The 24,535-nt window shown below is 39.4% G+C and overlaps 1 protein-coding gene across 1 annotated transcript in view; it reads right to left on the minus strand.

Annotated features, from left to right (window-relative positions):
• LOC113257545 (cyclic AMP-dependent transcription factor ATF-7) overlaps nt 1–12,339 on the minus strand; it is a 75,570-nt gene extending 63,231 nt beyond the window's left edge. The window contains exons 1-2 of the mRNA XM_057318829.1: nt 11,060–12,339; nt 8,822–8,911 (exon numbers count right to left, since the gene is read on the minus strand). The gene's annotated coding sequence lies outside the window, so the exon portion shown is untranslated. The remainder of the gene's footprint in view (nt 1–8,821; nt 8,912–11,059) is intronic.
• Between the last annotated feature and the right edge of the window lie 12,196 nt (nt 12,340–24,535).

Raw genomic sequence — 24,535 nt, forward strand, 5'->3', positions numbered from 1 at the left:
AGACTATATTTAAGAATAACGTTCCCGAAAGCTATTTAATGACATAAGAAAATGCTATACATTCTGTGGGGAAAAAAGCAGAACATAAAATTGCATATGCACCATAATTCCAAATCTATAAAAAAAGCAAACAAAATAGGGGCGCCTGGCTGGCTCAGTCGGTAGCACATGCAACCCTACGACTCTTGATCTCGGGGTCATGAATTCAAGCCCCACATTGGGCATAGAGCCTACTGAGAAAAAAAAAAAGCAAACAATAATAAGCATAGAAAAAGATAAGGGAATTAGCATCAAACGTTAATAATGGTTATCTCTGGATAATGGTATTCCAGGTAATTTTGTTTTCTTCTTCGTACCTTCAGTATTTTCCAAAGTCTACAATGATCACAGATTGCTTTTAAAAAATAAAAATAATCTAGTGTAATCTAATTTAAAAAAATGATCTGCATAACTTGAAAAAAAGTCTATGAGTAAAAAAGGTCCACATCTGCTAGACTCTTCTAAAGCACTAAACAGTATATTTACAAATCATGTAAGGTTGTTCATTCTCTACTACAAAGCAATAGAGCTAACTGACAAATTAAGTTCAAAATGGACTACAAAAAAAATCTTTCTAAAATTATAAACTAGCAGCTTCATATAGAAATAGACACGGTGGAAACTTAAACATATCGATACACAGGGTAATCAAGCAGTTCAAGGTAGTTCCTCCTTTGTTACCTTCAAGGACCCATTTTCAGAATTCCATGAATGCTCCCTAACGAGTATTACTTATATTAAACCCTTAGAAATTGCCCCAGCCATTCATCACAAAGAGAATAAAGAGAGCTGAAACCAAGCTTAGCAGGTATTAAATGCCTTTCAGCTCAGTTATAAACAAGCTAAGAAATGTAGACAGGCACCCAAACAGAGCTCTATGGGCTCCATTCCCTTATGACATTAAAAAGAAAGAAATTATATACAAACAGCTCTCTTCCAAGAACATAACTTTGGATACCAAGTTTCAGACTCTAAAATAATTTAGCTGCTGCTAAGCAGAGAGTACAAACACCAAAGATCTCTACCACAGCAATCTCAACATTTTATTCTCCATAGGATACTCAGTGTTGCTGTGATTTGCATTACATCTAGAAAACTGATTTAAGGAAAAGATGCCAATAAACATATGAACTGTGAGACTATAACGCACATTATGTGAATCTCAGAAAACAAAGAAGACTCCAGTTTTCCTAGGTAGTAGATTATTTAGGAATTGAAATTTCTGTTCATAAATTCTGAGTTTGTTTCCCACTGTATTATTTAGCATAAAAACAGTTTAGCATATATTATTTCACTAGTAGGTAAACCAACTGCCCCAAAGGGATTATATAGAAAGCACATATATCACTATAATCTTAAACTAACTTGCTTTACTGTTTTATATCAGGGTTTTTGTAACGCACTTTGCTAACAGACTGGAAAACTGAGGTAGAGAGTTATAAAAAAAAAGAAATAGACAAAAGATGAGTCAAGAGGTTGAGGCTGGCCTGAATACTAGTTACCTATCCTCACACACCTCAAAGAAAATACAAAAATGGACAGCACATCTTTTTAGAACTCCCAAAATTTGTACAATAATCTGCATATTGTGTAACTACTTCCAACTGAACTGTGTTATTTCCAAAAATTTACACACAATAGGTGCTTCTTATGTTTATTATACAAATGAAATGTCCAGAAATATGAATTGGAGGGACTACAAATTCTTTTTTTTTTTTTTTTAAAGATTTTTATTTATTTATTCGACAGAGACAGAGACAGCCAGCGAGAGAGAGAACACAGGCAGGGGGAGCAGGAGAGGAAGAAGCAGGCTCACAGCAGAGGAGCCTGATGTGGGGCTCGATCCCATAACGCCGGGATCACGCCCTGAGCCGAAGGCAGACGCTTAACCGCTGTGCCACCCAGGCGCCCCGGGACTACAAATTCTTGGAGCATTATTTTTGTCTAGGAAAATTAAACAATGTTCATAGTTTTAATATTAAGAGTGTGTGTGTGTGTATGTGTGTATATGTACTTTTTTTTTTTGTGGTGGGCAGCAAAGTAAAGTTATTGAGTTAATAGTAAAAAGCTCTCGAAGAGGAAAGGGACCCGAGAGGGTTGCCCAACATTAAGTATATTTTATTATAATAATTTTTAAATTCACAATCCAGTTACCGTGTATGTCAAGGATTGGCAAACTTCAGTCCGTGGGCCAAATCCAGCCTGCCACATGTTTTAGTATGGTCCACAAGCTAAGAATGGTTTTTACATTTTTAAATAGTTGAAAAAAAAAACAAAAAAGAATATTTCATGGCACATAAAAATTATATGAAGTTCAAATTTTAGTGTCCATAAAAAAGTTTTAGCCACGCTTGTCCTTTGTATGCTGTCTGTGGCTTCTTAGTGCTACAATGGCAGAGCTGAGTAGTTAAAAACAGATCTCATGCCTGCAAAGCCTTATTTACTATCTGGCCTTAGTTTGCAGACTCCTGGTATTTATAAATAACTATCATTAATTAAAATACATGGTTAATTAGGAGATCCCAATTATGACAAATGTCAGAGTGTATGTGTTAATCATTAATAAGAACTTTTATAATGTGACTATTCAAGTACTAATTTCTTTTTATTTGACTACAAATTTTAGAAATTAGGTTTTCTTTCTTTTCTTTTTTTAAAGATTTTTATTTATTTATTTGACAGAGAGAGAGAACACTAGCAGGGGAGGGAGGGAGGGAGAAGCAGGCTTCCCGCTGAGCAGGGAGCCCAATGCGGGGCTTGATCCCAGGACCCTGGGAGCATGACCTGAGCCGAAGGCAGACGCTTAACGACTGAGCCACCAAGATGCCCCTCTTTTCTTTTTTTTTTTAATGTGGGGCTCCAACTCACAACTGGGAGATCAAGACTTGAGCCATGATCAAGAGTCAGACACTTGGGGTGCCTGGGTGGCACAGTGGTTAAAGCGTCTGCCTTCGGCTCAGGGCGTGATCCCGGTGTTCCGGGATCGGGCCCCACATCAGGCTCCTCCGCTATGAGCCTGCTTCTTCCTCTCCCACTCCCCCTGCTTGTGTTCCCTCTCTCGCTGGCTGTCTCTATCTCTGTCAAATAAATAAATAAAATCTTAAAAAAAAAAAAAAAAAGTCAGACACTTAACCGACCAAGCCATCCAGGCGTTCCCCCCCGCTTCTTTAATTTAAGTCATCTCTACACCCATCTTGCGGCTCGAACTACAACTCAAGAGTAATATGCTCTTCTTTTTTTTTTTTTTTTTTATTTATTCAACAGAGATAGAGACAGCCCGCAAGAGAGGGAACACAAGCAGGGGGAGTAGGAGAGGAAGAAGCAGGCTCACAGCAGAGGAGCCTGATGCGGGGCTCGATCCCATCACGCCAGGATCACGCCCTGAGCCGAAGGCAGACGCCTAACCGCTGTACCACCCAGGCGCCCCATGAGTAATATGCTCTTCTGACTGAGCCAGTCAGGTGCCCAAGAAATTAGGTCTTCTAAAAATAAGGTTAATTAAGCTAGCTCCACAGTTCTCAACCTTTAGCATATTCACCTGGGCACCTTGAAAAATATAGATTTCTATGCCTCCTGGATTTTCTTGGCTTTGGAGCCCAAGAATCTACACTTTAGAGCTTATAGTTCTTCCATATAGTAAACAGCTGTATTTTTTCAATTTGGTACTAAAAGACAGCAGTTCTCAAAGTGGGCTCCAGGGATCCCCATAGATTCCTAAGACCCCGTCAGAGGGTTCATGGGTGTTCAGGTCATACATGGATAAAAAATCTATTTAAAGGGCAAGACAGGCTAATTCATTTTATTTATTTATTTTTTTTTTTTTTTAAAGATTTTATTTATTTATTTGACAGAGATAGAGACAGCCAGCGAGAGAGGGAACACAAGCAGGGGGAGTGGGAGAGGAAGAAGCAGGCTCATAGAGGAGGAGCCTGATGTGGGGCTCGATCCCAGAACGCCAGGATCACGCCCTGAGCCGAAGGCAGACGCTTTAACCGCTGTGCCACCCAGGCGCCCCAGGCTAATTCATTTTAATGTAACAAAGTACCGAACATTGAGAGATGTGGTTTCAGATTCTACACAATAGCTAACCTGTAAGAAACCATCACATTTTGGATTCTGGTATGGTATCAAAGAAGAAAGACTATCTACAATTATCTGAAAATAATTTTCCTTTTCCTGGGCTCCTGGGTGTTTCAGTCAGTTGAGTATCGGACTCTTGGTTTCTTTTTTTTTTCTTTCTTTTTTCTTTTTTTTTTAAAGATTTTATTTATTTATTCGACAGAGATAGAGACAGCCAGCAAGAGAGGGAACACAGCAGGGGAGTGGGAGAGGAAGAAGCAGGCTCATAACAGAGGATCCTGATGTGGGGCTCGATCCCATAACGCCAGGATCACGCCCTGAGCCGGAGGCAGACGCTTTAACCGCTATGCCACCCAGGCGCCCCCGGACTCTTGGTTTCTGCTCAGGTCATGATCTCATGGGTTGTGGGACCAAGTCCCACATCCAGCATCTCGCTCAGCGGGGAGGCTGCTTGAGGATTCTCTTCCTCCGCCCCTCCCCTCCTCAAATAAATAAATCTTTAAAAATAAATCTTTCCTTTTCCTATTAGTATCTGCGTGTGAGCCCAAGTTTTCATATATGCTTCAACCAAAGACAACATATTGTAACGGACTGAATGCAGAAGAAGATTTGAGAATCCAGCTGTTTTCTATTAAGCCAGACATTAAAAGATTTAAAGCCCTGCCCCTAAATTTTTTTTGACACTATAATAGTTATTTATGTTGTTACTTTAAAGTAAATATTTTTTCAATTTCCCCATTTTAATTTCTAAAATGCTCAATATCAATAGATACAACCAAGACAAACCAAAGCCCTTTGGAGTCCCGAACAATTATGAAGAGTATAAAGCGGTAGGTACTGAGACCAAAAGCAGTTGAGACCCACTGCTTTAAGAAATACACAAACAGTAGAGTACCCTGGATTGACCAACGAGAAGGTTAAAATTAATTTCTGGATTTGGAGCTCTAACATGCAGGGACAGGTTTCAAAAAAAGGAGCCAGCTTAAATAGACCAAATAGTTTTGCAGCAAATGACTGAAAACAGATGGGAATGAGAATTAGGCTGAATCACAAGTTAGGCAACACATGGCCAAAGCTTAGAACCTATCTGGAAACACTTCATATAGGCAACCACTTGACTAGAACTTTTTTTAAGTCTCTCTAGGCTTTTGGAGGATTCAAGGAACTATTTTAAGCTATCCTCAGAAAGGTTAATAAAGCAAAAACACAGAAGCAACAACTTGCTAAAGTGACAGCAGGAAGCAGAGTTAGAAATAACTACAGAACATTATACCTATCTATGTTTGGCCTCAATATGCATTTTAGAAGTTGAAAAATTCCTGGAAACAGGTAGACTGTCAAAAAACTAATGCTCTGTTTTGGGTTTTTTCCTACTCATTTTCAGATAAAGTATCATCCCTAAAATAATACACCAATAGCAATCAACCCCAAAACACTAAACTTTAAGGATAAATTTAAAATCTTCATGGACTTAATTTTTTTTATGGACTTAATTTAAATAGACTGCTAACAACAATAAACCTGATAGACCTTAATATTAAATCCTAGTATGAGTTCGGTCCTAGATAGGAAATTGCTACAATATCCCATAATGACAATCATGGAGATGCTTAGAAATTCTCAAGGAAAAAATCTATTCTAAGACTGTCCACATACTGCAACAAAGTGATCTATTTGGGGTATTCTAATGCCCACTGACTGACTTTCAACAGTCCCAAACACAGATGTGTAAAATATCAGCAAACTACTGCTTGCCCAAAACTTAAAAAAATAAAGAAAATGGTGCTACAGGAGACAAGTTACTACCAGAAATACCAGAAAACCCATGTTAAATAAAACCAACATGGTGTTACTCAAGTTTGATAAAGCTTATGTAAACATTACTGGCAAGAAACTTGGTGCCAACACAAATCATTTACAGCAGTCATATGTTCTAGTCAATAAATCATCCTGTTTTTATAATATAGTCAGGCATATTCCTTTTCAGAAAGAATGATTATGCTCTATTTTTTAATCTGAAAAAAAAAAAAAGTAATTTTTCTACTGCATGGTAAATTTTAAGTCCCAAATACAATCTGACCAATTTAGCATACAAATCTTCTTTGTCCACTATGTCAGCAAGAAGCACTACCCCAGATAAGATATTAATAGGTAATTCCACTCAGAACAAGTTGGATTTTGTGAGAAGTGGAGCAATGGCAGAACAATACTTTCATAGTGGCCCCAGCCACAAGCTCACAAAGTGATTTTTTAAGCTAAATCTTAGCTCCTGTTATACTTTCATAAGTTTATGTTTATTAAGGATAAATGCATTCTTAAATAGAAAAGAGAAACTTCTTTTTTTTTTTTTTAAGTAAACTCTACACCCAATGTGGGGCTCGAACTCACAACCAAGACCAAGAGTCGCATGCTCCACTGACTGACCCAGCCAGGCATCCTAAAAAGAGACTTTTTACATACTCGGGTTTCAAATGTATGAGAACATTTAGGATTAAAATTATACAAAACATGACACAAAGTTAACAAACTGAAGTTGTGAGTCTGTAATGAGTTTTGTTCTCCGATTAAGTGTTCTTACATCCTTCATAAAATTACTGTAGGAAAAAAAAATTACTGTAGTAACTCACATTTGCCTTAGTTGGGAATCTTTCCTAGATGTCTGCCTACGAAGTTTTTTTTAAAAACTAAATAACAAATTTGTTTTTTCATAAAAGTTTTCCTGAAATATAACACTCATCCTTCCTCTCTAGGAAGCCAAGCAGTATACTTTTACTTTCAAAACTAAACTGAATTTTCTTCATTGTATACAAGCAGTGGGTATATTATTCAGACACCCCCCCCCCCACACACACACACAGTTTCTAAACAAAAGGATAAAGAGAAGGAAACAAAACAAAATACTATGGCTTAAGGGGGGAGGGGGAGACAAACAAACATTCTTTCAACACAAAAATGTCCACCAGGGAAATTCTGGAGAAAATATCATGATGAAATATTTTAAGACATGAAATGACTCCAATGCAAAATTTTGTTGTTGTTGTTGATTCTTGTTTTGTTTCTTGCTCAAAGCAGTTATTTCTTGATGTTTATGTTCCTTACTTTCTTTTTAGCCATTGCCACTGGGTCAGTAGAACCACTTCAATTGCATTTTCTTTACAGTCTATTTTTCTTCCTGATTCTTCAATAGTAAGTTCTTTGATCTGAGTTTCTATTTATGAATGTTTGGACTGGAAAGGACCTTGAGGGGTCATCAAGTCCATCCTTCTGCTTTCCAGGAGAATTCATAACTAACCAATATCAAATGGATGAGAAGCTATCAAAAGATGCATCCTGTCCCTAACAGCATGCTACTCCATTCTGCACAGACATTTCCATTCACAATTTGCAATTTTCTAAAAGTGAAAGTAAAAATTAAAACCCCAAAAGAGGAAGGTGCTTTAAAAATGCATTTATCAGCTAAAATCGCTCAAACATAGGTTCAACTATCAGGTCTAAAATTAACACACAGGAAAGTTGTTGGCTGCCAACACAGTCTTTAGTCCCTAGAGATGTCTCCTGATGTTCTGGGTTATTTCTAGCACAATTTTACCTACAGCACAGAGCATGACAAACTTATCCTACCACATCAATAAACTATAATTATAAAAGGCAACTGTGTGTGTGTGTGTGTGTGTGTGTGTGTGTGTGTGGTGTATTTTTTCTTACAGGTAGTGTAGGTTTTTATTCCAAACAAAATGAAAAGTTGGGACTAAACTGGAGATGTCAATATTATGGGGAGGCTATGATATAACTGTTACATGGACAACAGTTTAATTTTTTAATATGTAACTTAAAATGTTACTTAAAATGCCATGTCTTGGGGTGCACGGGTGGCTCATTCATTAAACCGTCTGCCTTCAGTTCATGTCATGATCCCAGGGCCCTGGGATTGAGCCCCACATTGGGCTCCCTGCTCAGTGGAGAGCCTGCTTCTCCTTTTCCTTCCGCCTGCTGCTCCCCCTACTTGTGTTCTCTCTGTCAAATAAATAAATAAAATCTTTAAAAAAAAGGGGCGCCTGGGTGGCTCAGTCGTTAAGCATCTGCCTTCAGCTCAGGGCGTGATCCCAGGGTCCTGGGATTGAGCCCCACATTGGGCTCCCTGCTCCGCTGGGAGCCTGCTTCTTCCTCTCCCACTCCCCCTGCTTGTGTTCCCTCTCTCGCTAGCTGTCTCTCTGTCAAATAAATAAATAAAATCTTTAAAAAAAAAAATCTTAAAAAAATTAAAATAAATAAAATAAAATGCCAAGTCTTCCTAAAAGATTCCAAAACAGAATTTCATCTGATGACACAAAATATGCAACTATGCAGAAACAACTGCTAATCATTCTAGAATTATTTTAAAAATCAAAAATAAAGGAAGCAGGACCAGCAATGTTGGAAATGGGGGGGGAGGGCAATTATACTTAAAAAGATAGGGGAATTATTAAATAGATGTCTTATAAACAACTGGCAAGTAATGCAGTGATTTATAAACACTAGCATGACCTAGCTAGGTAGCAACTAATGTCTAACTTCATTTCATTTTTTAACAGGTCACTAGCCTAGGAGCTTAGGGGTAGGACAGAGACAATATATTTAGATTTCAACAGGATACCTCTTAATATTTCACAGGAAATATAAGTTAGATGATAAAACAGAAGGTGGATTCATAATTGTATTTTACCCAAAAGGTTGATTAATGGAATATCAACATAATGATAGCATGCTGGTGCTGTGCGGCACTACTCCGCCCTTCTGTATTTGTGCCAGTGACCTACAACAAAACACAGGTGTTTATGTCTCAGGTATCAAATGTATCTATCAATGATAAAAACGTGAGGATATGATACGAGGAATGGCTAAAAGGCCAAACAACATTATTAAGCTAAAACAATAAACCCAAATTAACAAGATGACAATTACAAGGAAATGTAAGGTCATCAATTACATTTAAATCAATTACAGAAATTAACGCGATCTTAGGCTTTAAGAATAGAGGTATAGAGCACAGCAGAAAAGTGGCCATACTCTCCCCTGTACTTTGTATTGATCAGATTATACCCGAGGTGTTAGATTTCAGATCTAGATAAGAAACCCTAAATACAGGCAACCCAGTTGATGAGGAGCCTGAACTTTATTAAAAATGGTCACATAAGGAATGGCTGAAATGACTTGGGATATTTACCCCACCACATAACTGTCATCAAACACTTGAAGGGCTACCATGCTGACAAGGAATTAGGTTTATTTATTGTAGCTGCAAATGGCAGAACTAAACAGCTTTAGCACAATGTAAAGAATGTTCTAAAAGTAGACCTTCAATAATGGAACAGGGCATCTGTGAAGTGGGGACCTCCTTCTTACAGCATTAGGAAGTGAAAAGATCCACCTGCCAGGAATTCCAAATGTGATGTATTTTCACATTTCATGAATATACCTGGTCCCAAAAGAAACCTCCTGCAAGACGGCAACATTCAAAAACCAGATGCTTAAAAATTGTTTTCTTCGACATGTTTCTAAACAGATGGAAGACCTTCTTTTTTTAAGTTTATTTTTTTAGTATTCTCTACACCCAACGTGGAGCTCGAACTCACAACCACAAGATCAAGAGTCACATGCTCCACCGACTAAGCCCGCCAGCCACCCGATGGAAAACTTTTTCATGAACTCTAAAATCATACTACCATTTTCAGAGAAACCAACAACAAAAGAAACTAATGCCTTTTCTTTTTAAATGAATGCTGCATTTGTTTTTCTGAAAGAAACAACATCTGCACCTTAACTTTAGTACCTTTATCAAGGGATAAGGGACAATTATATGCCAGCCTGCCAACTAGTCTCAAGAAGAGAGCGGTCTTTGTTATACGTTTACATGGCAATGCTATTTGCTCCACCTAAAACTTCCTTGCAAGAAGAAGGCTCCTCCTTATCAGACGTGGATGAGGCTGCTGCAACACTGACTCCCTCCTCCTGCAGCCTAGGAAAAACTCAGTCTTGACATGTACAAAACAATAACTTGTGAGAACTTCAGAGCAGCTGTGTTCAGGCAGAGCCAGGGACTTGACTTGAGGCAAAGTAGTAGCTTAAGAACTGGCTGAAAAAAACAATTTTCATTTTGAGTTGGAAGTGGGGAGAGGAAAGAAAAAGGAGGTATAGTAGCAGTAGCCATTAACATTTGAAAGCCATGGTAAACAAAAATGCTTAAAAATTACAACGCTGAAACTATCACAGGATATAACCTTTGATCCACAAGTTTAAAGATGAGCAGTGTTAAAACTCCCTAGCTTTCTGCTAGGTGTTAACACTAATGAGATTAGAACAAACAAACAAACAACTTGCACTTAATAGTGCCCAAGTTAAAGCCATCACAATTTGAGAATGGAAGAATAAAACAAGAGACTTTGCTCTTTCATTGGATATTTTTTGTTCTGCTGCCAGGCAGACTGTGAAAATGTCTGGATATCCAACAGCACTGCTCTGAATATAAAATACTGGAACCCAATTCAGTAATTAATGCTAACGGGTCAGTAATTAATTGGTCTCAACGTGTTGTAGGGGCAACTTTCTGGCCAGGAAAAAAAGCTTCAAATGGTTGCTGAAAACCAAAGGTTAATACAAAGCAACATACTCTGGTTTCTCTTCATGTAACAGCTTTACCGGCATTTCAGACATTATTTTGCTTCTCAAAAGTAAAAGAGAAGGATGTAAAAGACAAATCTATGCAGTAGCAAAGAAGTTATTAATTGGCTGTATTAGTTCAATTCATTATTAAATAATACACAACTATCAAACAAAGGGCAAAGGCTTGTCCCTTTGCTGTACAGAATTAACAAACTGGTAAGACTACTTAGTATAGCTGCCAAACTTTTCTTTAGCTTCTTTTCTTACAGACATGTTATATTTCGCAATAGTCTCCACTTACCTTACATCCTCCATGTTTAAGTACAAATTGTGTTTGATTTCCCCAACCCCTGCCCTAAGATATTATGACATATCTTTAACTTCTGAGTTTAGACACAAAGGAAGAAACTGAAAATTTTTCACTTTCCTGAAATAGATGTCCATCTTATTTACACCATTTAAAAATATATAATGTAAGCTAACTAAAACTAACGCAACCATCCATTTAACAACTCCAAGAATATGAGTGGAAAAGACACACATTTAACAAAACAAACTTCAGTTTGGTATATTTTTCTGTGCTTAGAATAACCGTAAAGACCAATGTCTTTACAAGAATTCTTACACTACTGCAAAGTTTTTAAATAAAGAATCAAGTGAGCTCGCCCAGAAAACTCTACACACCCCCCACAAACCTACAGTTACTGTGACACAACCTTCGGAGATACTAAAACACCCTCTATTAAGTAGAAAACAAACTTTTAAAGTTAGGAAAGTAGCAACACAGCAATCTGGGTAGGAGGTGCCCTGGGTAGTAAACACCCCAGTCAGAGAACGTAACAAGCAATTCAGAGCAACATATGACTCCCAGTGGGGCTCCAACCTGGTACGCTCAAGTCCCAAGCCCCCATCCCTGAATTTAGGAAGAGATGAGTGTAGGAAGAGGAAGAGAGGGAGAAAGGAAATCACAGTAGAAGCGATGAAAGTGTTCTATTTTTCTCCTCCTGCACCCCCACCCCACTATTCTTGCAAGCTGGTCCACCAGCCTAGGTGCCACATACAGCAAAAGCCCCAAATCAATATCCTAGGCTGCTTCTGGTACTTAGGCTAGAGACCCGTATATATCAGCGGTCTCCTTTCCAAACACCTCCTTTACCGCTCTGAATTCCCCTATACTCTTCCCAAAGTGATGCCTTTTGGCTCGTAAGCCCACCTCTATTAAGTCTTCCTAAACTCATTCACTGAATTTTCTCCAAATTCATACTTTCTCTCTGAAGTCATGTCCCTATTCTTTTTCATAATTCAGTCGAAAGGCCAGGACTCTCATTTCCAATGATTTACCTCTACCTGTCTCTCCAACCAAACCCAATGCCATGTTTTCACCTACTGTTCCCTACCTCCTGCCTATTGCCCCTGGCTCTTCAATGCCAAGCCCCTAACCCCACTTTGATAAGCCTGAGTCTTCAACCAATTTAGTACCCCTCCCCTTCCTCCCATTCCGCCCCATCCCCTGATCCTCCCATTAGGCTCTACTAGACTTCCATTCCCTCAGGATTCAACTCCCCTCTCCTTGCCACGCCCTGTGCCCCCCGGGGCTACTTACCCCAAGTTCTCCCCACACTTCAGGCCTCTGGCCCCGCCTTCCCCCCCAGAGGAAGGAGGCGGTAGGAGGGAGAGTGGAGGGGCGGCACTCCGCAAGGTAAAGACGATCTCTCATTAGTGTTCATCGCCGCCAATCGTAGCTTCCTTCTCTTTTATTGGTCGGCGTTAGTCCATGCCCCACCCACTTCCTCAGACAGGGCCCGGCCACCGCCTCAGCGCCCCCGTCCAACACAGACTGGGAGGGGAGACCCCGGCCTGGGACACTGAGAGTGGCCAGAGTTGAAAGAGAGACTCCGCCAGATCATGGACTAGTTAATGTTAAAAGAACTCACCCGCTGGTAGCTCCGTCGCCTCCCGCCCGCCCGCGTTCGTTCCCACAATCTGTCTCCAGCTCCTTCTTTCCCCCCTCAGCGGAGCAGATACTTTCTTCTCGTCCGGCCAGGGGCGCTCACCTCTCGCGAGATGTTGGGGGGGGGGGGAGGAAGGGCGAGATCCGTAGGCCCTAAATTGGAAAGGGGCCGAAAGGCGGGGCTCCGGAAAAAAGAAGGGGCTGGGCTTTTGGTGGGCCGGGCTGGACTGGAGAGAGAGAGGCTGAGCGAACTGGGTACATACAGGTTACACGTGTTGGGCTGTGGAATGAAGGGGTGAAAGAAAAACGAAAGAGAATCCATTCAGGTGCCCGTAGTAGTGGAGATCCAAAAGGTGAAGTAAAGGCACCTGGCTGGCCCAGTGGGAACAGCTTGTGATTCTTCATTTTGGGGACATGAGTTCAAGCCCCACGTTGGGTACAGAGATAACTTAAACCAAAAGCTCGTAAGAGGACGCTCAAAAGGGGAAGTAAATATTCTAGGGAATGAGATTATTTGAAAGGAGCTCACTCCCCCCCCCCCCCCCGCCTCCCTTAAGGAGTGCACTTTAAAAACAAGAGAAGATAGGGGCGCCTGGGTGGCACAGCGGTTAAGCATCTGCCTTCGGCTCAGGGCGTGATCCCGGCGTTATGGGATCGAGCCCCGCATCAGGCTCCTCCGCTGGGAGCCTGCTTCTTCCTCTCCCACTCCCCCTGCTTGTGTTCCCTCTCTCGCTGGCTGTCTCTATCTCTGTCGAATAAATAAATACATAAAATAAAAAAATAAAAATAAAAACAAGAGAAGATAATACCTCAATGAAGCTGTTAAAAAAAGGGGGGGACCCTCCACCACGCCAATACACAAGGGGATTCAGGTTTCCAAACAGTCGAATAACTGCATTTTCTTCTTTGCACTTTGAATAATACTACTGTGGCCATAACTCTGCTGTGTGTGTGATGCATGAGGGGTGGGGTGGGGAGAGTAAAGGTTCAACGGCAGGAACTGGAGGCATAAATAAATGTGCAGGTTGTTTCTACTATCCTCCAGAGTCATCACTCCCTTAGTCGGAAAGTATAGTTTGAAATACCCTTAGCCCTAGAACTGGAGTGAATGTATTGGAAAAAACAAGCCACCTACGTAGCAATCCCTATCCTGTAATTTCATCGGCCTGTGACCTTGGGTGAGATGCTTCTCTGCGTCTCCTTAACATGAGGCTAGTAAGCCCATTTTACTGAGTTGTAATGATCAAATGAGATAAAATACGTAAAACTGGGAATCAAAGAACACTATACTTATTACTCAGCAAGTACTTCAAAAAATACTTAGCTGGACATACTATGTGCAAAGCACTGTTACAGGCATGGGGAGAAGAGCAGACAGACCAGGTCCCTGCCCAGGTAGAGCTTATATTTTATATTATATATTATATATATTTTTTACATATATTATATATTTTTTATTTTTTTATATTTTATTTAATAATTTTATATATTATATTTTAGTGGGGAGAGGGAGACAGTTGATAAGCCAATAAACACAAATATTTCAGTAGTGAAGAGTGCTTCAGGGTAATGAGATAGAAAGTTGGGATGTGGGGAGGCAACTTTACTCCTGGTGAGGCCTCTTTGAAGAAGGAATGTGAACCGGCAGTTGAACTATGAGGAGGAGACAGCCTTGGAAAGATTTTGGGTGAAACATCAAATGCAAAGACTGTATTAAAATTTGTTCTCATGTGGTAACCAAGATGGTACATTTTATGTTATGTGGGGTTTTGCCACAATTAAAAAAAAAAACAATTAAAAAATTACCACAGTTATAAGTAGAATTAATGGACTCAAAGTACTACCTATGGAATCTCTTTTCTCTCAGGTAACTTCCTTCTGCAGCTTTATATTACTTGGCTTTCTGAACTTCCTGCCTAGGATATCATCCATTCTCACAGAACCCTCTAAAAGGTAGAAAGAATCCAAGTGATTTCTTCCTAGGTAACAAAGGTGAAACAGAAGCATAGAATCACTTATGTTCTTGTGAAGTGAATTGAGAAAAGTCGAGAGAAGTCTTGGCTTCCAATCTACTCTCCCCTAAAACAATTCCTAGTTAAAAGAATGCAGTGATAGAAACAGACCCTTAATATAAATGGGATATTTATATAAAACAGAGGTGGCATTAAAAATCAGGGAGTTGTGGCTCCTGGCTGACTCAATCAGAAGAGCATGCAACTCTTGATCTCTAGGTTGTGAGTTCCAGCTCCATGTTGCATGTAGAGATTACTTTAAATAAATAAACTTAAAAAAAAAAATCAGGGGTTTCTGGCTGGCTCAGTCAGTGCAGTGTGCAACTCTTGATCTCGGGGTTGTGAGTTCAAGCCCCACATTGGGTTGTAGAAAAAAATCTTTTTTAAAAAGTCAGGGAGTAAAAGGATTCTACAAATTGTGCTAGGACAATCAGGTATTACTCTGTACATACAAGATAATAAATATAATAGCTAACATTTATAGATCTTACTGTGTTCCAGGAACTATTTTAAGTGTTTTACATGTATTAATTCATTTCCCCCCAGATTATATCTCCAACCCATATCTCTCCCCTGAACTGAAGACTCCAATTACCTACTTCAGAAATCCACTTGGAAAAAAAAAAAATCCACTTGGGTATTTAATGGTTATTTCGAACTTACCATGTCCAAAACAAATTCTGCCTTTCTCTCCCATGTGTCCCTTCCCTAGTCTTCTCTTACTAAAATTCCTCCATTGTTCCAATTGTATTTTTTTTAAGATTTTATTTATTTCTTTGAGAGAGAGAAAGAGCGCGCGTGTGCGCATGAAGGGGGGAAGGGTCAGAGGGAGAAGGAGACTCCCCGCTGAACAGGGAGCCCAACTCGGGACTTGATCCCGGGACTCCAGGATCATGACCTGAGCCGAAGGCAGTCAGTCAACCAACTGAGCCACCCAGGAACCCCAACTGTATTTTTTTACTGAGACATAATTTATACACCACAAAATTCACCTTTTTAAAGTGTATGATGCAGTGATTTTTAGTATACTCACAAAGTTATGCAACTATCACCAATACCTAATTCTGGAACATCTTCATCACCTCAAAAAGAAAGCACATACTCACTAGTAGTCACTCCCTATTTGCCCCCCACCAACTCCTGGCAACCATTAGTCTACTTTCTGTCTCTATGGATTTGCCTATTACAGACATTTTTTATATGTGGAATAATATAATATCTGACCTTCGTAGTATCTGAAAAAATGTCTGGCTCCTTTCATTTAACAACGTTTTCAAGATTCACTCTTGTTAGCATGCATCAGTACTTTATTCCTTTTATGGCAGGATAATATTCCATGGAATGGATATACCAATTTTCGTTTATCCATTCATCAGTTGATGGAAATTTGGGCTTTACCCACTTTTTGGCTATTATAAATAATTTTGCTTTGAACATCATATACAAGTTTCTATGTGGACATTGTTTTCAATTCTCATCATATACACCAAGGAATGGAATTGCTGAGTCATACGGTACGTTTTTATTTAACTTTTTGAGAAGCTGCCAAACTTTTCGAAAGCAGCTGCACGTTTTACTTTCCCACCAACAGTGTATGAACGTTCTAATTTCTCCACATCCTCGCACTAACACTTTTATTTTATTGTCCATCTTTCTGATTCTTGCCGTCCTAGTGGGTGTGAAATGGTATCTCACTGTAGTTTTTATTTACATTTCCCTGATGACTAATAATATTGAATGTCATTTCATGTGCCTATTGACCGTTTATATATCTTTGGAGAAATGTCTATTCAGATCCTTTGCCTCTTTTGTAATTGGGTTATTTGACTTTCTATTATTATTTTGTTTTATTTTATTTTATTTTATTTTATTTTATTTTATTTTATTTTATTTTATTTTAGAGAGAGAGAAAGCGCACATGCACACGAGGGCAGGCATGGACAAGGCTGAGGAGAGAGAGAATCTTAAGGGGGCTCCACACTTAGCACGGAGTCCAAAGCAGGGCTCGATTTCAAGACCCCAAGATCATGATCTGAGCTGAAATCAAGAGTCGGTCACATGTCTTTCTATTATTTAGTTGTAAAAGTACTTTATATATTCTAGATACTCGATTTATCAGATATATGACTTGCAAATATTTCCTCCCATTCTGTGAGTTGTCTTTTCACTTTCTGATGGTGTTTTCTGAAACACTAAAGTTTTTTTTTTCCAAACAGTTTTAGTGTCTTTTATTTTTTTAAGGAATCTCTCCACCCAAAGTAAGACTTGAATTCATGACCCCAAGATCAAGAGTCCCATGTTCTACTGGCTGAGCCAGCCAGGTGTCTTGAAGCACAAAAGTTTTTAATTTTAGTAAGATCCAATATATTTTATTTTTTTGCTTGTTTGGACTGTTGGTGTGCTGCCTAATCCAAGATCACAAAGGTTTACACTTCTATTTTCTTCTAAAATTTTTATAGATTTAGCTCTTGTATTTAGATCTTTGATCCATTTTAAGATAACTTTTTGTATATAGTATAAGGTCCAATTTCATTCTTTTGCAAATAGATACTCAGTTGTCCCAACATCATTTGTTGAAAAGATTTTTCTGTCCCTGTTGAATTACCTTGGCACTCTTATCAAAAATCATTTGGCCTTAAATATTTGGACTTATTTCTGGAATCTCAATTCTGTTCTATTGTTCCATATGTCTATTCTTATGCTAGTATCAAAAAGGCTTGATAACTGTAGTTTTGTAGTAAGTTTTGAAATTGGGAAGTGTGAGACCACCAACTTGGTTCTTCTTTTTCAAGATTGCTTTGGATATTCTGGGTCCCTTCCATTTCCATATGAATTTTAGGATCCGTTTGTCAGTTTCTGCAAAAGAACCAGCTAAGATTTTCATGGAGATTGCATTGGATCTGTATATCAATTTGGGAAGTATTGCCATTTTAATAATGTTAAATCTTCCAATCCATGAACAGAGGATATCTTTCCATTTATTCTGGTCTTCTTAATTTCTTTGAACTATGTTTTGTAGTTTTCAAAGTACAAATTTTTCACTTATTTTATTAAAAGTATTTTTTTCCTTTTGATACTATTGTAAATGAAATTGTTTCCTTAATTTCATTTTCAGATTGTTTATTGCTACTGTATAGAAATACAATTAATTTTTTAAAGTAATCTCTACACCCAACATGGGGCTCAAACTCACAACCTTGAGATCAAGAGTCACATGCTGTACCAACTGAGCCAGCCAGGTACCCTGCAATTAATTTTTATAGATGATCTGTATCTTGCAATCTTGCTGCACTATTTGTGAGCTTTAATAATTTTCTTGTGGATTCCCGAAGATTTTCTCTCAATGAGGTCATATCACATGCAAATAGAGAGTTTTTTACTTTTTCATTTTCAATCTAGTTGCTTTTTATTTCTTGTTACTTAATTGCTCTAGCTAGAACCTCCAATAAAATTTGAATGGAAGTAATGAGTGTGAGCATCCTTGTCCGGTTCCTGATCTGGGGGAAAGATTTTAGTCTTTCACTATTAAGTGTGCTGTTAACTGAGGGCGCCTGGGTAGCTCAGTCGGTTGGGCATCTGCCTTTGGCTCAGGTCATGATCTTGGGGTCCTGGGATCAAGCCTGGCTTGGCCTCCCTGCTCAGCAGGGAGCCTGCTTCTCCCTCTCCTGCTGCCCCTCCCCCATACCCTCTTCCTGCACACTCCCTCTCTCTCTCTCAAACGAATAAATAAAATCTTTTTTTAAAAAATGTGCTGTTAAATGCAAGTTTGTTGTAGATGCCCCTTATCACATTAAAGATGTTTGTTTATATTCCTAGATTGTTGAGTGTTTTTATCATGAAAGAGTGTTAGATGCATTTATGAAATACACCCATTGAGATGCTAGTGTAATTTTTCTCCTTTATTCTATTAGCATGGTGTATTACATTGGTTGATTTTCATATACTAAACCAAGCCTGCATTTGGGGGATAAATCCCACTTGGTCATGGTGTATAATCCTTTTTGGATGTTGCTGTATTTTGTTCACAAGTATTTTGTAGAAAATTTTTGTACCTATCTTTATAAGAGATCCTAGTCTGTAGTTTTGTTTTCTTGTGGTGTCTTTGTCCAGTTTTGGTATCAGGATAATATTGGGCCTCATAAAATGAATTTAGAAATGTTGCTCCCTCTTCTATTTTTTGGAAGAGCTTATGAAGAATTGGTGGTAGGGGTGCCTGGGTGGCGCAGTCGTTAAGCGTCTGCCTTCGGCTCAGGGCGTAGTCCCGGCGTTCTGGGATCAAGTCCCACATCGGGCTCCTCCGCTGGGAGCCTGCTTCTTCCTCTCCCACTCCCCCTGCTTGTGTTCCCTCTCTTGCTGGCTGTCTCTATCTCTGTCAAATGAATAAATAAAAATCTTTAAAAAAAAAAAGAATTGGTGGTAATTCTTTAAATGTTTGGTAGAATTCACCAATGAAGCCATATGATCCTCTGATTTTCCTTGCGGGAAGTGTTTGTTTGTTTATTTATATTATTACTGGTTAATCTCTTTACTTGTTATAGGGCCATTCAGTATATAGGTCTATTTGTATCTCCCCCCCCCCCTTCTTCTTCTTTTAAGATTTATTTACCTGAGAGAGACAGAGAGGGGAGGAGCAGAGGGAGAGGGAGAATTCCAAGCCGACTCTGCTCTGAGCATGGATCCTGACTCGGGGCTTGATCTCACGACCCTGAGATCACGACCTGAGCCCAAACCAAGAGTCAGACACTTAATCAACTGTGCCACCCAGTGCCCCTGTATTTCTTCTTGAGTCGGTTTCTGTAGTTTGTATCTTTTTAGGAATTTTTCCATTTCACATAGGTTATCTAAGTTGTTGGCATATGCTTCATAATATTCCTTTATAATCCTTTTTATTTCTGTAAGGTCAAAGGTAATGTTCCCTCTTTTTTTTTTTTAAAGATTTTATTTATTTATTTTACAGAGATACAGACAGACAGCGAGAGAGGGAACACAAGCAGGGGGAGTGGGAGAGGAAGAAGCAGGCTCATAGCGGAAGAGCCTGATGTGGGGCTCAATCCCATAACGCTGGGATCACGCCCTGAGCCAAAGGCAGACGCTTAACCGCTGTGCCACCCAGGTGCCCCATTGTTCCCTCTTTTATTCCTGTTTTTTAGTAACTTGAATCCTCTCTCTCTTTTTTAGAGAGTGAGAGTGGGGGAGAGGGACAGGGGAGAAGGAGAGAGAGAATCTGGAGTAGACTTCCCATTGAGTGCGGAGCCTGACATGGGGCTGGATCTCATGACCCTGAGATCATGACCTGAGCTGAAATCAAGAGTCAGATGCTTAACCAACTGAGCCACCCGGGTATCCCAGAATCCTCTCTTTTTATTTTTGTCAGTTTTGTTAAAGTTTTGTCAATTATGCTGATCTTTTCAAAAAATCAACTTTTGGTTTCATTGATCTTCTCTATTATTTCTACATGCTGTATTTCATTCTCTAATCTCTATTATTTCCTTCCATCTACTTGCTTGCTCCTCTTTCACTTTTTTTTTTTTAAAGATTTTATTTATTTATTTGACAGAGAGAGAGACAGCCAGCGAGAGAGGGAACACAAGCAGGGGGAGTGGGAGAGGAAGAAGCAGACTCATAGCTGAAGAGCCTGATGTGGGGCTCGATCCCTTAACGCTGCGATCACGCCCTGAGCCAAAGGCAGGCGCTTAACCGCTGTGCCACCCAGGCGCCCCTCTCCTCTTTCACTTTAGCTTAGGTTATGATTTGAGGCTTTTTTTTTTTTCGATTTAAAACACTCATTTAGAGCTATAAATTTTCCTCTAAACATTATAAATTTCCTCTAAACATGCAGCTTTCACTACATTTCATAAGTTCTGATAGCTTATATTTTCATTTTCATTCATTTCAAAGTATTTTCTTGGGAGACCTAGGTGGCTCAGTCAGTTGGGTGGCTGCCTTTGGCTCAGATCATGATCCTAGGTTCCTGGGATTGAATCCCACATCAGGCTCCTTGCTCAGCGGGGAGCCTGCTTCTCCCTCCGCCTGTCACTCTGCCTGCCACTACCCCTGCTTGTGCTCTCTCTCTGACAAATAAATAAATAAAATCTTTTTAAAAAATAGTTTATCTTTTTTAAAAGATTTTATTTTTAAGTAATCTCTACACCCAACATGGGGCTTAAATTTACAACCCTAAGATCGAGAGTCACAAGCTCTACCAACAGAGCCAGTCAGGTGCCCCTCAAAGTATTTTCTAGTTTCCTTTGCAATTTTTTCTTTGACCTATTAGTCACGTAGGAGTGTGTTGTTTAATTTCTACACATTTGTGAGTTTCCCAAATTTCCTTCCATTTATTCATTTCTAATTTTATTTTATTGTGGGCAGAGAACTTTTTTTTTTTTTTTTTTTTTTAAGTAGGCTCCAGGGCCGCCTGGCTTCTCAGCAGAGCAAGCAACTCTTGATCTCAGGGTCATGAGTTCAAACTCCACGTTGGGGGTAGACTTTACTTAATTTAAAAATTTTTTAATTAAAATTAAAATAAAATAAAGTAGTCTTCACACACAACACATACAACATGGGGCTTGAACTCACAACCCTGAGATCGTGAGTTGCATGCTCTACTGACTTAGCCAGGCAGGCACCAGCCAAGAACCCTCAGAGAATCATTTTATTGTGATACTTTGCACTATTACAATACTTAAAAAATTATTATTTTAAAATTTTTATTTATTTGAGAGAGAGAGAGAGTGTGTGTGCACAAGGAGGGGGAGGGGCACTGGGAGAGGGAGAGGGAGAATCTCTAGTGGACTCACCACTGAGTGCGGAGTCCAACTCAGGACTTGATCCCACAACCCTGAGATCCTGACCTGAGTTGAAATCAAGAGTCAGACGCTTAACTGACGGAGCCACCTAGGCGCCCCAATACTCTAAAAATTATTAAGGCTCATTTTATGGCCTAACGTATGGTCTACTCTGGAAAAGGTTCATGTGCACTTTAGAAGAATGTATATTCTGCTATTATTGGACAGAGTGTTCTATGGATACCTGTTGAGTATAGTTGGCTTATAGTGCTGTTCAAATCTTCTCTATCCTTGTTGATCCTCTGTTATTCTATCAATTACTGAAAGTAGGGTATTTCCAGGGCACCTGGTGGCTCAGTTGGTTAAGCACCTGACTTCGGCTTGGGTCATGATCTCAGGGTCCTGGGATTGAACCCCGAGTTGGGCTCCCTGCTCAGCGGGGAGTCTGCTTGTCACTCTCCCTCTGCCCCTCCCCTTGCTCATGCTTGCTCTTTGTCTCTCTCTCTCTCTCTCTCTCTCAAATAAATGAAGAAAGTGACAAAAAGGATGAAGATGTTCCACAGGAAGTGATAATGGCAAAAAAATTCACATTAAAGGAACTCTCAGAAATTCCATGGCATAGAAAGTGCAAAGGAGAAAATGTTGGAAGACGATACAAATTTAGAATGGAGACTAACAATTTATGAAGGCATAGAGAAGATACTCTTTGTATAGTAAGTTTTATGACAAGAAGGCAAGCACTGTTCTTTTTTTTTTTTTAAAGATTTTATTTATTTATTTATTTGACAGAGAGAGACAGCCAGCGAGAGAGGGAACACAAGCAGGGGGAGTGGGAGAGGAAGAAGCAGGCTCCCAGCGGAGGAGCCTGACGTGGGGCTCGATCCCAGAATACTGGGATCACACCCTGAGCCCAAGGCAGACGCTTAACGACTGCGCCACCCAGGCGCCCCTGTTCTTTTTTTTTAAATAAAGATTGTATTTATTTATTTATTTGAGAGAGAGAGAGAGAGAGTGAGAGAGAGCACGAGTGGTGAGAGGGGCAAAGGGAGAGGGAGAAGCTTCCCGCTGAGCAGGGAGCCTGATGTGGGGCTCCATCCCAGGATCCCAAGGTCACAACCTGAGCTGAAGGCAGACACTTAACCAACTCAGCCACCCAGACACCCCACAAGCACTGTTCTAACTACTCTTTCATTTTTCTTTAGAGCGAGAAAGAGGGCGGGAGAGAGGGGAGGGAGAGGGAGAGAGAGAATCTCAAGCAGGCGCCACTCCCAGCACAAAGCCTGACAACCGGCTCTATCTCGTGACCCTGAGATCATGACCTGAGCCAAAACCAAGAGTAGGACGCTCGACCGACTGAGCCACCCAGGCAGCCCTGCCTTTTTGTATTTTTTGAGTTTTTCTCTTAATGCTTGCCCTGGAAACTACAATTAACATGTTAACTTATGACAATCTTGCTTGCATTAATGCCAACATAATTTCAGTAACATACAAAAGCTTTATTTCCTTCCTCCTTTGTGCTGTTGTCATGCAAATGACATCTTTTTACATTGTATACACATCAGCATAGATTTATCATTATTGTTTTATACAATTGTCTTATAAATACCACAGGAGAAAAAGACAGTTACAAACAAAAATTACACGTCGACTATCTTTTATATTTATCTATGTAGTTCCCTTTACTGATGCTCGTTATTTCTTCATGTGCGTTAGTTATTGTCTTTTGTCCTTTCATTTCAGCCTGAACAACTCCCTTTAATATTTTTGGTAGGGCGGGTTTGTTAGTGATGAATTCTTGCCATTTTTGTCTTAATTTCTCCTTTATTTAAAAAAATTTTAAGGTTCTTTATTTATTTAAGTAATCTTTACACTCAATGTGGAGCTTGAACTCACAAGCCCGAGATCAAGAGTCACATGCTCTTCCAACTGAGCCAACCACGTGCCCCTTCTTTATTTTTGAAGGATAGATTTGCTGAATATAGAATTTTTGGTTGATAGTCTTTTTCTTCCAGTACTTTGAATGTGTCACCCTACTGTCTCTGGCCTGCATGGTTTCTCATGTGAAATCATAAGGACGATCCCCTGTATGTGGTGAATCACTTCTCTGCTGCTGTTTTCAAGATTCACTCTTTGTTTTTGTCTTTTGACGGTGTGGTTACGATGTGTACAGGTGTGAATCTGCTTGAGTTTTTCCTACATGGAGTTTGTTGAACTTGAATGTGTATATTGATGTTTTTCATGAAATTTGGGAAACTCTTGGCTACTATTTTATCAAATAGTCTTTCTGTATTTTTTTAATCCTCAATTCTTTCCATGTACACTTGGAGTATTACAGGTCTCTGAGGCTCTGTTCATTTTTCTCCATTCTTTTTTCTTGTTCCTCAGACTGGATAATCTCAATTGACCTGCCTTTACACTCAGTATTTCTGCCTTTTGTCTGCTCAAATCTGTGGAGCCCTCCTAGTGAATTTTTCATTTTAGTTATTGTACTTTTCAACACCAGAATTTGGCTCTTTCAAAAATAAGTTCTGTATTTTTATTGATATCCTCTATTTTATCAGTCATTCTCTTTAATTTAGTTCTTCATACATGGTCTCTTTTAGTTGTTTGAATATATATATATTTTATTTTTAAAATTTTTATTTATTTATTTATTTATTTATTTATTTATTTATTTATTTATTTATAAAGTAATCTCTACATCCAATGTGGGACTTGAGCTCATGATCCCAAGATCAAGAATCAAATGCTCTACTGACTGAGCCAGGTGCCCCTGAATATATTTTAAATGGTTGCTCAAAATTCTTTGTCTAGTAAGTCCATGCCTTGCTTTTCTTTTCCCTTTTCTTTTCTTTTCTTTTCTTTTCCCTTCCCTTCCCTTCCTTTCCTTTCCTTTTTCTTTCTTTCTTTTTTTTTAAGATTTTATTTAGGGGCACCTGGGTGGCTCAGTTGGTTAGGTGTCTGCTTTTGGCTCAGGTCATGATCTCAGGTCCTGGGATCGAGCCCCACATTGGGTTCCCTGCTCAGCA

The sequence above is a fragment of the Ursus arctos genome, unplaced genomic scaffold (genome assembly GCF_023065955.2).
Source record: "Ursus arctos isolate Adak ecotype North America unplaced genomic scaffold, UrsArc2.0 scaffold_26, whole genome shotgun sequence".
Taxonomy (NCBI): domain Eukaryota; kingdom Metazoa; phylum Chordata; class Mammalia; order Carnivora; family Ursidae; genus Ursus; species Ursus arctos.